Source organism: Heloderma suspectum, chromosome 4 (assembly GCF_057233095.1).
Source record: "Heloderma suspectum isolate Gila_16-S chromosome 4, 16-S_ref, whole genome shotgun sequence".
In the NCBI taxonomy this organism is placed as follows: domain Eukaryota; kingdom Metazoa; phylum Chordata; class Lepidosauria; order Squamata; family Helodermatidae; genus Heloderma; species Heloderma suspectum.
The window spans coordinates 291,591,126-291,606,870 of record NC_139461.1 but is presented as its reverse complement, the minus strand read 5'-3'; positions in this window follow the sequence as shown (position 1 = coordinate 291,606,870).

Genomic DNA, 15,745 nt, shown 5'->3' with positions numbered 1-15,745 from the left:
TAGTACTATTTCGTGAGAGGGGTCCTTCTCTGGGGCATCTAACCGCTGGGCGGGCCCCTCAGGAGAGGGTGGTGGTTGCAACGAGCGCCCTGCGACGGCTGTCCCATAGGGAGGAGGAAGCAGTAGGTCCTCTGGTGCCGTGGCCACGACCCTGGGTGGTCCTTCTTTTGGTGGTTTCCTTTTGACCACCATGAGAAGGGCAAGGGACATGCATTTAACAACCCACGGAGCAGGCCTGCCGCCAAGGGGCACACAAGTTGCCCACGAATCAATATAAGGGAACTGGTCCCAACTTCCCCTCTGTGCTACTATTGTTTGCACATCAGATACAAAGGTTGGGTCAAAAGACCCCTCGGGTGGCCATTTGGGTTCTAATATTGGCCATTCCCAGGTGCAAAAAAAGACAAGACGATCCTTTGTCATCTTAGTTCCATAATCCTGTTTAAAATGTGACCAATTGCGCAAACAACACTCCAAGGGCATATGGGACTTCTTCGCAGACTTAGATTGGGACCCGCCCATGATGGTGGGAATTTCAATCAGCAATTCTTGCGCTTTGCCCTCCTCTGACCTAGCCCGTTTCCGGGGTAAGGAAATGCAGATCGGGGCTCCCCACTCGCTTCACCCGTAGGCGTCTCACACAATCACAAACACACCACCGTCCCGCGTTTATCCCCTAATGTAAGCTGTTTCACTTACCCCAAAAGCCTCTTCTGTCCCGCCCGCAGCTGTGTCCAGCTGCTTATTGATCCACTGCCGGTGCCTAAAAAGAGTGATCACGTCTCCCTCTTCCTCTGGCGTTGGTCCCCAGGCGCTTCTGCCACCACCGTCGTGAGGAGAAGGCAGTATAAAACAACCGCCTGTGGCCACTTCTCCTCCGCGGCCCCTCGGCTCAGTGCGAAGGGGACGCGCCCCAAAGCAGGATCCGAGTCACGGCACCAAATTGTTAGATAAAAAGTCCTTGCTTTCGGTTTAGAAGAAAAGAATGCCAGGCAGGCAGCAGTGGATCCAACACTATTTTATTGAATGTTTTGCAAAACGGGTGCAGAGCAGTCTGGACCCCGAGACACATGTGCAAAAGCCCTTTATATCATATCACTTCTATTGTTCTTACCAGTAACCAATGAAACAGTTAGTACATCGGCTCACTAAGTCAATATCCAATAAACAGTCACTATCAGCTTACCAAGCCGTTAGTCATGAGCGCGTCAGTATGATTCCCTTTTTGCTCTGCCTATATTTTCCCGCCACTTGGGCTCTTATGTAACTTGAGACGCCAACGGTTATGGAGTCTCCTTTTTTCTAACACTTGTAGTAGATCCAAGTATCCCCATCTTCTAACTGTGCATTTGGTTTCTTTTTCCTAGGTGCAGAACTTGGCATTTATCCCTATAAAATTTCATTCTGTTGTTTTCAGCCCAGCATTCAAGCCTATCAAGATCACTTTGAATTTTGCTTCTGTCTTCCGAAGTATTAGCTGTCCCGCCCAAATTTGTGTCATCTGCAAATCTGATCAGCATTCCCTGCACCTCCTCCTCCAAGCCATTAATAAAAATGTTGAAGAGCACAAAATGTTGAAGAGAAGATGATCATCATCACCATCATCTTCATCCATGTATTTGTATGTCCCTTTCCCACAGTAAACCCTGCTCAAGGTGGCTCACAACATCAGAAGAACTTACATAACGTAGCAACAATTTAAGATGGTTTACTAACAGGACATAAAGTTTAAAGTCATACAAATATTAACATGTTAACAAAACAGTTCATATTGCGCAAAGAACACTCCAAGGGCATATGGGACTTATTTGAATGAGTGGAGTCTGAATGACTTCCCTATGACCTCATGAGTCCTCCTGCTGTGATGCACCTTCCCCTTCCCCTGAAGCTTACCAGGTGGGAGAAGTGAGGAGGTCTCTTTGATCACCTCTTGCAAAAACCTCCATTCCTCCCACCCTTTCTGGCACCTTGAATGCTACAGCAGAAACATTGAAAGCATCAGGGACGCTACAAAATGTCGTGTGAATGTCAAATATATCCTGGAAGCTCAAACACTTACTGACATGGCATCTAGATTCACTTACTGACATGGCATCTAGATTCACTTACTGACATGGCATCTAGATTCACTTCCTGACATGGCATCTAGATTCACTTCCTGACATGGCATCTAGATTCACTTCCTGACATGGCATCTAGATTCACTTCCTGACATGGCATCTAGATTCACTTCCTGACATGGCATCTAGATTCACACGCATCTCCAAATGATAAATGTGAATGCAGAGTCAGACTCTGCCAGATGAGGCTCACCTGGTGCACCCACAGGTACCAGGAAACAGAATTGTGGACTACATGAAACTTGGTCAGTATGACTAAAGCAATCTTTATATTCTTAGGCAGCACAAGAAATATTTATAGGGCACTTTTTGTGGCTATCTACTTCTTCAATAGTGTCACCAGCATACTAATGAGCAGAATGGACCACTAGTGCAACAGCAACTAACGGTTCCCGAACCAACCAGAAATAAGCAGCAACACTTCTTTCTGGAATGGGGTAGCTGACATGTCCCATTCTGGAAATGAGTGTTTCCACACATCTCTGGGGTTAGCTCAGGAACAGTTACTTCCTGTTGAGTCAGCAGTCCTTTCCACTGCCACAACAGAACTAGCAGATGATGCACAGCTAGAGGGAAGCTCTGGGAGAAAATAGTGGCACCATACTGTGAGGTTAAATGGTAGCTACCAAAGGTAGATTGCAGCTGCCAGAAAGAGCTGATACTTATGCCTCACCAAAAGAGAGGACACGGGTTTGCACATGTGTATAGATGCACATTTAAGGCTGTATCTGATATTAGTCCTTCTTCGAGTTAGGGGTGTCAGAGAAATCTGCACTGGAACCAAATGAGTTTGGATTTTCATGAATCTGACCCACGGATTCTACAGGGGACTGGCTCCCCCCACCCCCAAATCCCCATTGGGAGGATTCTGCAGACTCGTGGACAGGTTTTCAAACTTTCTTGAATTTTGCACAAATTTCCCAGCCAAAAATGTTCCCCATAGGCTAAAGCATGAAAGTGCACATTTGGGGGGGAATTTGCACATTTTGCATGCACAAAATTGCACAAATGCAAATTTGCCCAAATTCGGGGGGAATCTGATTCCAGCAATGGGCAGATGGCAGACCGAAAGGCACATGACAATCTGCAAAACACAGATAGAATGGATTTTACAGACTCTGTACATCCCTACTTAGAGTAGAACCACTGGAATAAATGAGACTTATGTTAGACTAATATTGAATGCAACCCTTAGAAATAATGAGTATTATTTAAATAGAAACAGAATACATCTCACCATAGTGAGGAAAATCGAACAGGTAACCTGTGTGCCTGCTGGTCAGTCTGCTTCCCAGCTGTAAGCTATTGCTGGACAACTTCAAGGATTCTTTTCTCGCTCCTTCTTATGGTTCTTTATCTTTAAACCAGACTTGGACTGGACAGTCCTTCTAAGGATGGACCAAAGTCCCTTACCTGGTCCTGCAGCTGTCTTCGGGGGGGGCACTCCATTTCTCCCCCCAAAATTCTTGGTGGGGAGAGGCGCCCCGCCCCTCCCAGCTGAAATTCAGGCCGGGGGGGAGCGCCCCATCTCCCCGGCCATGAAATAAAAAAGTAAATTGAAAAAAATAATGTGATAGGCTACGTAACGATAGGCTACGTAACATAAAGTAAATTTTATGTAACCTATCACGGCTGACTTGGAAAAAAAAAAACCCGTATGCAAATGGCGGCACCCATGGGCGCCGCCATTTGCGTTCCTTATTTGGAAACGGGTAGTCTACGTAAAGATAAGGAATGCAAATGGCGGCGCCCATGGGCGCCGCTATTTGCGTACAGGTTTTTTTTTTTTCAAAGTCAGCTGTGATAGGCTATGTAAATTGTTACGTAGCCTATCAGGTTTTTTTTTTTCCTTCACTTTACTGGGAAATGGCGGTGGTGGCAGCTGGTCAAAAGAAAGGCCGCCGCCCCCGCCCCCGCCAAAACGCCGCCGCAACACCGCCGGGACCCGCCGCCGAGAGGGACATTCGACAGAGGCAAGTCCCATCCCGGGGGGGGCGGGGGGCGGAGAATTTCCCCAACAATGTTGGGGGGCCGAATGCATTGGCATTTGGCCTCCCGGAGATTCATGGAGAAATTCTCCGACATCCCTAAGTCCTTCACATAAAGGATGCCTTCGAATAGAGGTCAATTCTCTGTAAACTAGGACACATGTCTACTCTTTTCTGGATAGACATAAGAAGTCACCTTAGGCTTAACAATCTCCACATTACTAATATTGTGTGTATCAATAACTTATTGCAATAAACATGAACATAGCAAAAGAAAGCTAGTAACTGATGTCATGGCCTTGAACCATGTACTATGGCGTAATCCAATAAAGTAAGCACCTTCCTGGTTATTATGAACTAAATCAAATACATTCAGCTCAGACAGAATTGGGTTTGTTGAGGGCTCATTCTTAACTTATCGTTCAAGTTTTATATAAATATTGGTGGGAAATGCTGTTTATTTATGTCATATCTATTGTAGCATGTATTGTGTTTCATTTATATTGAGCTGCTAATGTATCTGGCTTCTATGACAACAGCATGCTTCTGGCAAAATGATACATTTTTCTTTGTGTTCTGGTTTCAGTTCTTAAAGTTTTAGGCACTGAACAGTTACGTAGATAATATTGATCCTTAAAAACAAAACCAATAGCATTGTAGTCATAAGTACAAACAAAATATTCACTAGTCCACAAGATAGGGATGCTGGAGAAATCTACCATGGACTCAAATGAGGCCAGATTCCAAGAATCTGACCTCCAGATTCTGTGGTGGACCGGCCACACTCACCTCCAGGTCTGAAGGAGCTCCCGCGAGGTGGCTCTCCAGTTTCCTATAAAACACATACACTAATTCCAGCTGCCATTAGCTTATCTCAGGAAAGTTACAGCCGTAAATAGTGTATTGTACTCCATTTGTAGCTGTAAAGCACTTACTTTTACCCAAATCAGCCGTAAAAAGCTACAATTTAGGTAAAAGTAAGTGCTTTATGGCTGCAAATGGTATAAAACACACCACTTACGGCTCTAATTTTCTCACAATAGGCTAATGGCAGCTGCCATTAGCATGTCACATTTTATAGGAAGCTTCAGAGCCACTCCAACTCCGGCAGACGCTGCAGGGCTCCGGAGGACTCTGTAGGGCCCCATGTGGCCTGAATTGCCCCACAACAGACCCCCCCCCCAGACTGGACAGTGGGGGATTCATACATCCCTACCACAAAAGCCTCAGTCAATCAGCAGTCCATTTGTATGCCACTAGCTTAAACTGCTTCTTGAGTAAGTTAATTATTCTGAAGTAAAGATAGGGGAGAAATTCATTTCATTCATATTTTAATGTAAACTTCCCTAATTTCACACTTTCAAATCAATCTGCAAAGTGAAACTTAGGATGCAATCTTATGTGTGTTTCGAAAGAAAAAAAGCATGGGTGGCTGGGGAATGCTGGGAGTTGTAGGACTTTTTTCTGTCGGAACGCGCTTAGGATTGTACCCTTAGTTATCCTTCAAAATTTGCATTTCCCTGAACTTTGCAGTGGAGTTCACCAATGAAAATAAATTAAAACAAAAATGCCTATGTTAATGAAAAGTGCACAGAAAATGTGTATATTAGCTAAAATAACATTACAATGCATTATACTAGGAAAAAAATGTTTATGAAAATGTGTATGTTAGACAAAATTGCATATAAAATGCATGTATTGAAAGAAATGTGTCCAAAAGTGAGTTAAAATTTTCATGCAATCTTTAAAAAAAAAAATCTCAAAGTTCAGGATGAACTGAACTAAGTGGGTGGGAAAAAATCCAATTTGGGGACCAATAGATGTTGAGACTAGAAAAAGAAGAAACTGGGAGAAACTGCAACTGACAGATTCATCCAGCCTTACCCTGAAATAGGGATGCTTTTGGAACTCACTTTCTGTGAATCCTGATAGGAACTACCTCGGCTTTTCATTCTGCAGACCTACACTAATGTGGAGTCTGTTCCCTGGCTTTCACCCTTCCGGAACTTTCCAAGGCAGTTCTTGGCTCAAAAAAGTATCAAAATGCATTTAAAAATATGTATTTTGAGAAAATACATTTGGAAATGCATATTTTGAGAGAAATTTGAGAGAAATACTTAAAATATGCATTTAAGTATGATTTAAGTATTATTATTATTATTATTATTATTATTATTATTGTTATTATTACATTTCTATATTGCCCCATAGCCAAAGCGATCTGGGCAGTTTACAAAAGTTAAAACGTTAAAATACAATATACAAAGTTTAAAAACCATGTACATAAAAGCATGCAGACAGTATATACAAACAGCATATAACTAAAAACAACTTTGAACTAAGAACAATTTTTTAAAAATCCAACAATAAAACAACCCAGCTTAAAAACAATATACAAAAGTCAGCAAAAGGAACAAGAAACTTAAAATAATATTTACATATTTAAGTACAATTTTTAATCCAGATTTATATGTAACAGATTTATGCAGAAAAGGGATAGGACAGACTTCTGGGTGACACTTGAAAGAGCTATACATACGTTTTGTTATAGTTCTAACAGTAGAGCTACTATATACTGCTGCTGTTACTAGAATCATAGAACAGCAAGGTTGGAAGGGGCCTATAAAACCATCGAGTCCAACCCCCTGCTCAGTGCAAGAATCCAAGTCAGGGCATCCCTGACAAATGGCTGTCCAGCAGGTTCGTCTTGAATGCCTGCTGTGTGGGAGAGCCCACCACTTCCCTAGGTCATTGGTTCCGTTGTCAACTTGCTCTAACAGTCAGGAAGCTTAAAGAACCATAAGAAAGAGATGGAAAGAGGTGCTGCCCAGGTTCACAGTTCCTTGATGCCTGCCTTAAAAGCAGCAGGTGCTCTTTGGAAAAATACATTTCATGGTGTTTTGGGTTCTGCTGAAGGGGGAAGAGAGAGGAAGAGGAGGAGAAGGGGGAGGAGACCGAGAAGCTGATGTGGAGGAGAGAGGGAATGGAGAAACAGCTCTCTCGACTCAGTGTCACCGGAGCAGTCTCATTCACCAGGTAAGGAGGTTTGGGGGCTCATAGAGAACTGCAATTATTAACCATTTTAGCAACTGATTTTATTCTATTTTTTTTCTTCAATTGCTGGTCCCCAATCAAGCTTTGGAGATGGATTCCCTTTGTGAAGCTCGTGGAGAAGGTGACACATCAAGATTCCAGTGGTGAAGTTCATTTGAGTTTTCTACCTTGTCCAGATTTCTGAAGATTCTGTCCCTGACTCATCCCTTTCTCAAATGTATTGCATCAAGAATTTTGGCACTGAATTGCGGGGAACACACAACATGTTCCCTCCAGAGCATTATACACTAGAAATAAATGTATTTTTATATTCCCGCCCTTGGATGAAATAGTGAAGATCGTTACTATAAATAAAAAAATTCAGTGTAACATAGTGCCTTGCAAATATAGTCAAGATGTACCCCCTTTTTTTTCCTTGAACAAGCATCAATCTTTTCTGAGATCAGTTTGTTTCTAATATTGCATCGCAGACAGTATTTCTAATTGATATCCAATGTAAAATGCCAATGTCAGAGTTCATTTGAAATTCAGGTGACAGAAACGAAAATCCATTTTTTTAAAAGGTGACATTTTGGGAGATTCCACTAATTCTGAAACATGATGGGGTAGATCCAGACCAATGTAGTTGAATGTACGTCCCATTGAAATCCCACTGAAATCAATAGTGAAAGTAAATCATGACATAGGGTGCAATCCTATGCATGTTTAGCCAGAAAAAAAGTCCTACAACTCCGAGCATTACACAGCCATCATGGCTAGCTGGGGAATGCTGGGAGTTGTAATACCTTTGTCTGTCTAAACATGCATTGGATTGTGCCTTTAGCTTTAATCCCCCCGATTGCAATAGGAACTAAATTCAACTAACCTATTCTAGATCCAGCCCAATGTCACCCCTCCTCCCTTCTTCACAGTCTCAAACCAGTGTTTGATTTCCTATGCACTCTATGCACTCTATTTGCATTCCCCTTATTTTCGCCATCTTAGTCTACGTAAATATTTACGTAGATTAAGACAGCAAAAATAAAGAATGCAAATGGCGGCGGCCATAGCCGCCGCCATTTGCGTACGCCTTTTTTTTTACCCAGTTGTTTTAGGCTACATAAAAACTTACGTAGCCTATCACGTCTCAGTAAAAAAAAAAACGCGTACGCAAATGGCGGCAGCCGTAGCCGCCGCCATTTGCATATGCCTTTTTCTTTTCTTTTTTTACCCAGATGTTTTAGGCTACGTAAAAACTTAGGTATCCTATCACGTCTCTGTAAAAAAAAAAAAACTGCTAATGGCAGTGGCAGCCGGTCGGAAGACCAGCCACTGCCACCACCGAAGCTGCCACTGAAGCCTCCGCCACCCGGAAGATCCGCCCCAGGTAAGTCTCATCCCGGGGCGGGGATCCGCGGGGGGGTGGGGGGTGGCAGGCTGTTCCGCCACAGATTTCGGGGGGCCGAATGCACTGGCATTCGGCCTCACCGAGATCCGTGGCGGAATTCTCTGCCATCCCTATGAATTACATAAAGTTTAACTTGAAAAGGTTTGGTACAGATGTCTTAAATTCATGAACTTCTTTTTTTTCTTTTTAAACAGTTGCTGCAGCTTTTGCAATACAATTCATTTAGATAGCACATTGTTTCACTTTTGGTAGTTAGTACGCACATGAACTCATGCTTTGGGGCAAAATCAGATTTTCTATTTCTTCCTTTTATTCTCTCTCTCTGTGGAACAGTTAGAACATAATGTATTCTGGATGACACTTTTAATACAGTATTAGGGAAACTAAGGAGATTTTTTATACATATTAAAATGTGTATGAGCCTATGCAACATGGAGATTCATATATATTGAAGATGAAAAATAGCTTACAATTAATATGATTTAAAATGTTTGGAGTGTGAATTGAGTAATTTTCCTTTGAAGAAAACTGATGTAAAAACTAGATAGAGCAATTTCTTTATCTTCTTGCAAGTGCCTTTGAAACAAAATGCGCAGAATTTTACTGTGCGCAGTCAACATCAATTTTGTAACTCTGTTTTTAAGATAATCAGATAATTTTAGAACCATTAATTGAACCTAGTCATTAGGCTAAAAAAAATTTCAGTCGGAAGTGTTATTTACAAGAGGCTTGTAATGTAAATAAACACATCACACAGCTTCAAAGCTTTCAGAATGCCTACATGTGGCCTCTGTTTTGGTGTTCTAAGTTATTCCCTCTGCCTATAGACAGACCAAGCGAGAAAGTACCAAGGAGGAGGAGCAGGAGAAGGAGGAGGAGAGGAGGAGGAGGAGGAGAAAAAGAAGGGGGAGGGAAGGGGAGGAGGAAAAAGAGAATAGTAGTTGGACAAGCAATAATAATGCAACAATAGGGGACAATAGGGTTGAATCCAGTGTTACACAAGCAGGGGTCTGCTCATGCAATGGGATGTCTGCTTGTGCAATGGGGCTTCCCTGCCCTCTCCTTCCCCTGAAACCCCTCATGCTCCCCCAACTATGTTCTGGGGGTCCCCTAACGTTCCAGAGCAGATTTCGTGGCATGTGGGGGGCTGCAGGGGGGAGGAGAAATCTGTGGTTTCCACCAGCAGTGGTTTCCCTTCTGCTGGTGGAATGACACCATTGGATCCAACCCAATATATGCTATGGACTGAATATCTACCACGTGTACACATGCACCCAATTCAGCAAAGGCTGGCCACACATTACTCCAACGAGATAACTGAACATAGAAAGCAGAGATATACTGAACCAGACCATTGACAATAGCTCAGTATTGTCTACACTGACTGGCAGAAGCTCTCCAGGTTTAAAACATCAGTCTTTCCTAGTCTTGCCTGGAGATGCCAGGGATTAAATCTGGGACACTCTACATGGAAAGCATGTGGTCTACTGCTGAGCTATTAGATGATGACCATCCATGATCAGCTGCTTTGGAAGAAGGGAGTAAATCCAGTCCCATATTCCCTCTCCTACTGCCATTATAGCGGGGGGGGGGGGGTTCTGGCTGGAGCTATGCTTGTGAAGCCCTGGAAGCTTGATGAAAGTATGGGTCATGCGCAAAGCATTTGCACACATCATTCTTCATCTAGCCAGCAAAGTGAAAATAAGCCAAGGGCCCTGCCGGATCACAACTTCTTGCCACATATGCATCTGATGGAATAGATAGACACAGGAGGTAACTTCCTACATGTTTGTCGTATATGGGTGCTCACGCAGTATGTGCTCCTGATCCATAGTGTGCAAAGGGCTGTAAACATCTAGCTGCAGAAGGCTGCATCGCTGTTGAGGCTAGAAGTGAAACTGAATGGGAAGGAAAACATTCTCCAAACTAACATTATCCTGGGGAAAAATGAATTTAATTCTTTAAAATACATACATGTTTAATAACACTCCCAGTTATGGATGCTATCGAATTAAGAGTGTTTGGGAAAGAGGCTGTGATGAGGGATTTACAGATTTCACAAAATCCATTCTGTCTGTGTTTTTCATAGGGATGTTGGAGAAATCCTCCACGGACCCCTATGAGGCCGGATTCAATAGAATCCCCCAAAGTCCGCAGAGGATCAGATCTCCTACCTGCACCTCCAGGAGGAATCCTCGCTGGCCGGATCCTCCCCACCAGTCGGCTCAGGAGCGCCAGCAATACAGCCGCCATTGCCATATCGCTGGCTGGGTGGATTGACTGAGGACGCAAATGGCATCCGGGATGCCATTTGCGGCCGTAAAGGCCTTAGTTAAGGCAAATGCAGCCAATTATGGCTGCATTTACCTTAAACTAAGGCCTTTATGGATGCAAATGGCATCCCGGGTTCCATTTGCATCCTCAGGCAATAGTCCCCTTCAGCCAGCAATACGGCATGGCGGCCATATCGCTGGCACTTCGGAGCCAGCTGGTGGCTCCATGGAATTGCCATGGAGCAGAGCCAGCCAGCAAGGATTCCAGGGGGAGGGACAGATTGCCTCCCCCCAAGGGCAGATTCCCCAGCAGAGCAGCAGGTAGGGAATCCGCCCATCCCTAGTTCTGCACATTGCCAGGTGCCTGTCATTCTGTCATCTGCTCATTGACAGGTTGTTGTTGTTCTTACTACTACTACTACTACTACTACTACTACTACTACTGCATTTCTACACCGCCCCATAGCCAAAGCTTTCTGGCTGGTTTACCAAAATTAAAACGTTAAAATACAGTATACAACGTTTAAAAACCATTAATATAAAAAGCATGCAAACGAACATTGTACATGCAGACAACATATATCTAAGGGTGCAATCCTGTCTTGATAGCTGGCAGCCTCCAAAGTCAGAGGCTGCCAAGTATCCAATGTAGGGAAGCTGGAGCATGGAGGTTATCCTCACCTCTGTGGTCCGGCAGCCCTGCATTCTCCCTAGACGGGCCATTTCACCCATCTCGGCATGGCTTTGGGGAGGGGGAGGGAAGGAGGCTGGGATGCACATAGGAAGCTGCATAAAGCAGTTTCAATGGTCTCCTCCCCATCCCCGGGGCCACCCCCTTTTTGCCATCTCTGAACTCCATTTCTGAGCGTGAAGATGTAGCTGGTGTGGAGAGAAATATGCCAGCTATGAGGGGGCAGGCATGGTGACAGCAGCATGGTTTCTGGGCTCTGAGGTCAGAGCCCTGGTTCTAATCTCAGATCCCCAAACCTGACATATCCTATGTCCCCCAGACAATGTTTAGGGGACATAGAACTGTGCCCTAAAAGCAGAACCAGAATTTTTCCCATTTCTCAAATTTGCACAAATTCAAATTCATACTTATGCAAATGTACAAATCCTCACCCACAGGCGCAAAGCTCTCCCAAAAATGCATTTTCATGCTTTAGCCTATGGGGGAAATGCACATTTTTGGCTGGTTTTTTTATTATTTTACATATTTTTCTATGTCTAAATTTGCATAGAATACCGGAATGAAAAAAAAAGGTCTGTGCATCTGTGGAATCTATGCAACTCAGGAAACACCAGTCTGCTGTGGAATCAATGGGTTGGATTCATAGAAATCCAAGCTCATCTCATGTCATTGCAGATTTCTCTGATGTCTGACATCCCTAGCTGGTTTTGAATCTGGTGAGTTAATACTATTGCCTTGGAATTTAGTGAGAAGACCTAAGATTTGGGTGATCTCAAAGGGTTCCATACTACTACTAATAGACATAAAGTATTTATGGTAATTGGGGGATGTCACAACCATGCCTGGATTGTCATCCCTGAAATGTGACTGTCAGAAGCGCCCTAGCTGCCTCTTGCAGTCCCAACCAATAGCCAACTCAGGACACAGACAACGAGGAATTCTTTCCGAGACTTTAATCCTTTATTACTTTATGACTCTTTCAGATACTACTCAGTAGCGACAAAGCAAGGAACAGCCCTGGGGAAAGATAGCAGAGTAGCCTAAGCTCCAGGTAAGGCAGTTGGTCCCCGTTTGAAGGAGAACCACAGGAAGACCCTGAACTTACGGGCTAGGGAGAGATCCTCCCTCTTTCACTTGGGTCCTCGGGACATGACCGTTGTTTGCGTGCCAAGCAAACGCTATGCCTCCTTTCAACGCCCTCCATCTGTCATCACTCCCTGCATTGGCGCCGAGTGTTCAGCAAGCCCCCCTCCAGCGCTGTCTCGCTGCCAGGGTCACTATCTATCCCAGGAATGCTGGCAGGAGGAATCTCTGCCAGCTGCTGTGCTTGTGAGGGATGAGTGAGCTCCTCTCCCACGGATTGCTGTTTCTCCTCAGAATCAGAACTGGTCTGGGGCTCTATGGGCTCAGTTTCCACCCTGACAGTGACTCAGTTTCAATGGCTTCCCCCAGCCCCAGCCCTGCTTGTTTTAATGCACTATTGTCACTGAAGACTGGTAATGCCACACGCCTTGAGGCTTCTGCTTGTTTGTTCACCATTCAGCACTGGAGAGGGGATGCTCACTGCATGCCAGGTACTGAAATACAGTAGATACCCAGCTGGAGTTACTGATCTGTAAAACAGCTTCTGATGGCTTTATGTTAGGGTGCAGAATCTCAGGCCTATAGGTCAAATCTCACCCTCCTGGGATCCCAATCAGGCCCCAGATGGCCACACCCCCTTTCCCCAACCACCAATCATTTGGTTGTTTCCCAGCTTTTATGCAGTTTTTTCCCCATTTTAAAAGGTTGAATGAAACGCCTCTCCTATGGGTTAGGTGCTGGCAGCAAGAGCTTTAATCTGAACTATGCTGGTATTTTTGGAGTTTCATGTATTTTGACCCTGCGCCTTTTGCCTTTGGCCTCACTCACCAGTGGAATGTGGACCTGTGAAGATGGTCCAAAATGGAATTCAGCCATCCAGCTGAAAGAGGTTCTGCACTTCTGCTTTATATGGATAGTGCATGCCCAGTTATTTAAATTGTGGTCAGTGCATGCCCAATTATTGGGTTCTGCAATAACCCAATATCTGTGTTCTGCCCAGTTGGGTTCTGCAATAACCCAATTATTGGGTTCTGCCCAATTATTGGGCTCTGCATCCCTGCTGTATGTAGATAGTGCATGCCCAATTATTGAGTTCTTCAATAACCCAATATCTTGGTTAGGGATGGTGGAGAATTCCGCCACGGGCTCCAGTGAGGCTGGATTCTTAGAATCTGCTCCCCCCGGAGTCCATGGCGGAATGAACCGCCCCACCCTGCCACCCCATGAAGTCTGACCTGGCCAGATCCTACCTGGCACTGCCGGGTCCTTCCACTGCTCCGGCCGGGTCCTTCCACTGCTCCTGTGCAGATGCAAAATGGCGTCCAGCATAGCAGACACCATTTGCGCCCTTCCCTTTTGCCGTGATAGGCTACGTGATAGGCACGCTACGCCGTTTGCGTGCCTCTAGGGATGTACAAAAGTCACTTACCTTTCCGTGGAAACTTTCATGGTGTGGGGGGAGGTGCTCCATCCCACCCCCCAGAATCCTCAACGGCCAGCTCCAGGCCATCCACAGCCGGATTTCTGGCCACAGACGGGCTGCTGTGGATGCAAATGGTGGATTTACGTAAGATAAATCAGCGAAAAATAGGGAACCCAAATGGCGGCCGCTGTAGCCACTGCCATTTGCGTACGCTCGGGGTTTTTTTGGGGGGGTTAGCCATGATAGGCTATGTAAATTCTTACATAGCCTATCACAGCTGCAAGGATGGCAATGGGGGTGGCAGCAGCCTGGCCGTGGCCGGCCAGGAGACCAGCCGCCACTGCCGCCAGAGCCGCCGCCACCACCACTAGAGCCGCCGCTGCCACCACCAAATCTGCCGCATCTGCCCCAGGTAAGTGCTGTCCCAGGGGGATTCTGCGGGGGGGGGGACGGGGGGCAGGAGGCCATTCTGCCACGGATTTCGGGAGGCTGAATGCACTGTCATTCGGCCTCACTGAAATCCATGGCAGAATTCTCCGCCATCCCTACGTGCCTCCCTTTTGCCATGATAGGCTATGTAAAGATTTATGTAGCCTATCACAGCCAAAGGGAGGCATGCAAATGGCATCCGCTATGCCGGACACCATTTGAGTCTGTAGACCAGCCATGGCCGGAAGTCCAGCAGCAGTGGTGCAGACTCGCCGCAGAGTGGAGCCGGCTGGGGAGGATTCCGGGGGGAGGACTGGATCACCTCCATCCCCCGCGGACCTCTCAGTGGATGAAGGTGAGTGGGGTTCGTACACCCCTAATCTCGGTTCTGCCCAATTGGGTTCTGCAATAACCCAGTTATTGGGTTCTGCCCAGTTCTGCACCCCTGCTTTATGTGGACAATGCATGCCCAGTTGTTTAATGAAGATGTTAACCACCTCAATACAAACCACTGAGGCTCATTTTGATAATACTGACAAAAGATTGCAGATTCCCAAAGCAAAGTCCATGGCGTACTTTGCAATTATTCCCAACCATGCTAGCAAAGCAGTTCAGGAGGAGAAAGTACATGGACTTTCAGATGTGTGGAACACAATTATAGAAGACCGTAACAGACATAGATATAGTGAGCCTAAGTATGAGTAACTCTTTATCCTGTTTTACAACCTACAGCAGCTTCAAGGATGCACTGTAGATGACTGGCTGTACTTGAATCGAATTGGGATATATCAATTCTCTATGAAAACGATAGGGGAGTTGAAGCCCTTTCATAGGATGACCACTTAAATGCCCCCCCCCCCAGGACATGCATCACCCAAAAAAGGATAAAGGAGGATGGAGAGATATGCTAATATACATACATACATACATACATATGAACATTTAGAAAATCATGACGATAATTTAAATAGAAGTGCAATAATGGTCCCTTTAGTGGGGAAGAGTATGAGCAGGTGACCTGTGTGCCTGCCTGCTCAGTCTGCTGTCCAGGTACTAACTGTTGATGGGCAACTTCGAAGCTCCAATTCTCCTTTCTTAGGTTCTTTATCTTTTATACCAGACAGACTTAGAGCTAGGGATGGTGGGGGCACCCATTTTGTTCCAGGAGTCTGGCAGATCACCAATGTACACACCCCCTGAGCCTTTCCCACTGAGCCCCTGCCCAAACCCCCACACACACACTCACTGAGCTGCCCACATTCACCCAGGCCCTGTCCTCCTGCGCCATGATCGCCAT